We start from the raw sequence: 2,441 nt of genomic DNA, 5'->3' as shown, positions 1-2,441 counted from the left end.
GAGCCACCAGCCGCCGCCGCCACACCACTGTGCAACGGCTAGCTTGGAGAAACAATCTGGGAGATGCTACAGGTTGAAGCATAAAGATGACCATGGAGTACAAGATATTGCCAAGGGAAGAGTTGCAGTTCCCTTGGCAATACCCGGCTCTGGGTGTACTAGTCAATACCCAAGCTCGTTGTGGACACGTTTTATGTTCTCAGAGTTTCTTTCCCCACGTGTGTAAGTTGCATCTCCTCACTCTCCCATGTGCCTTCTCTATGCAAAGACAATAATCCTAAACACACGGACCCCAGGCTCCTTCCATCTATCTAAAACTAACCCTGTAAAGGTCCGTTAATGTAGCATTACCGATGCAGGGAAGATAGAAGTGTAACACGAAAATTGCTCCTTTACTCTACACCCAGTTGGAAAAGCTAAGCACAAGAGAGGATCTGGTTGTGCTTAAACCATCATGTACAATGAGATAATTAAGGCAGGAGAGACAGACGATGATCTGGTTCTACACAATTCCAAATGGCACATCACTCTTTATGTAGCTGTACTGTACGTGGGAGCTCCTCCCGCTCAGCTACGTAATGCATGATGGTTACGCTGTACTAGTAGTTTGTGGCTGAAGTGGCGCAAGGAGAAGAGCTGGATGGATGGTCAACCTGTTGTGGAGGAACTGGTTGTTGTCCAACGTTCACCGCCCCATGGAAGAAGAATAAACTCCGGCACCGCCTGTCGAACCATCAGCATCAGCATCAGGGCCTGCAACGCTCGTGGAGAATGTCGGCACGGGCATCTTTGGAGGAAGAACGGGCAATGGAGCCTCAAGCTGAAGCACGCCTAGCGCTTGTTTGATGGACGGCCGCACACCACGGTCGGGGTGCGCGCACCAGAGACCCACGACCAGCATGCGTTGCATCTGCGCTTGGTCCAAGTCGCCGTCCAGCCGCTTGTCAGCAGCCTCCAGAGCTGCGCCCCGGCCGTAGAGGTCCCAGACCCACTCCAGGAGGGAGGGCTTGACGGAGTCGTCCCGGGGCCTCCTGCCGCAGCACATCTCCAGCAACACGATGCCGAAGCTATAGACGTCAGATGCGGTGCTTGCTCTGCCGGAGGCCGTGTACTCTGGGTCCATGTACCCCATGGTTCCTGCCAGAACCACCGTGGGCAAGCTGATCCCGTGGTCGAGGAGCTTCGCAAGCCCGAAGTCGCCGAGCTTGGCGCCCAAGGACGCGTCCAGCATGACGTTGCTGGGCTTCACGTCCCTGTGCACCACGCATTTCTTGCACTCTACATGCAGGTAGAGCAGTGCCGAGCCAAGCCCCAGCGCGATCTCGTACCTGCTCGGCCACGGCAACACGCTGCCACCCAAGTTGTAGAGGCGGGCATCAAGGCTGCCGTTAGGCACCAGCTCGTAGACGAGCAGCAGCTCGCCGCTGCTGTGGCACCAGCCGACGAGCTCGACCAGGTTCCAGTGTCGTAGGCGGCTTATGATGGTGACCTCGGAGACATACTCCTTCCTCCCCTGCCGGGAGCTCTTGGATATCCTCTTGACGGCGACATTGGAACCCAGGTCGCCGCCTAAGGACCCCCTGTAAACCGACCCGAAGCCACCTTCTCCGAGCTTTCCGTCCTCAGAGAAGTTGTTGGTCGCAGCGGCCAGTTCGCCATACCGAAATCGCCTCGGGCCGGAGCCATTCTCGAACTTGAGCTCTTCGTCCAAGCTGCAATCTTCCAAGTCAGACATCTCCTTCTCCCTCATCCGCCGGCGCCTCCTCATCATTAGAAACCACCGGATCAATACGCCGATAAAGGCAACTGCTAACAGCACGGCAGCACCAGCTGCCTCGGCGACCGGCCAGATCATTTGTTTCGAGGGAATTTGAGGGACCTTATTGGGCATCGGCGGCGTTCCTGGGGGCACCAAATTCACCTCCATCAACGTCGAGTCAAAAGACCAGGCGAGCACGCGGTGCAGCTCCGTGGAATACCCACTAGCAGCAGAGAACCCAATGGCCACCTCCGGGGGGAGCAAGCTCATTAGGTCAATGGTGCTGTTGAGCTCGTACCTTATGCCACCATCACTGCGGTCGAGCTGTAGGGCGATGGCGAGAAGTTTCGTGCTGCTGTTGTAGCTCACCAGCGCAATCATCGGCTCGGTGCGATCTGTGAGTGTGCCCATGGGCAGCACCTCCACCACAGTCGAGTTGATGGAGTTGACATCGATCCCGATGTGATCGGTGCTCGGGTCCCAATTATTTTGGAACGTGTCAAATTCCACCGCTATCACAGCCGGAGTGGCCCCGGTGCTTCCTTTGACGAGACCGAGGAGACCACCGCCACCATAGACCGGCACTTCTAGTTGGTAGGGGCAGAGGAAGAAGGCGATCCCGTCGCTGGGTTTGTATGTGACGCCGGAATTTCCGGGTAACTTCTTGATGGCGAAGGAGAAA

At 56.5% G+C, this 2,441-nt stretch overlaps 1 pseudogene; it reads right to left on the bottom strand.

Annotated features, from left to right (window-relative positions):
- Positions 1 to 648: 648 nt before the first annotated feature.
- Positions 649 to 2,384, bottom strand: LOC123177170 (L-type lectin-domain containing receptor kinase IX.1-like; annotated as a pseudogene).
- Positions 2,385 to 2,441: the final 57 nt, after the last annotated feature.

The sequence above is a fragment of the Triticum aestivum genome, unplaced genomic scaffold, assembly GCF_018294505.1.
Source record: "Triticum aestivum cultivar Chinese Spring unplaced genomic scaffold, IWGSC CS RefSeq v2.1 scaffold249055, whole genome shotgun sequence".
Classification (NCBI taxonomy): domain Eukaryota; kingdom Viridiplantae; phylum Streptophyta; class Magnoliopsida; order Poales; family Poaceae; genus Triticum; species Triticum aestivum.
This window is presented reverse-complemented; position numbering and strand designations above follow the sequence as displayed.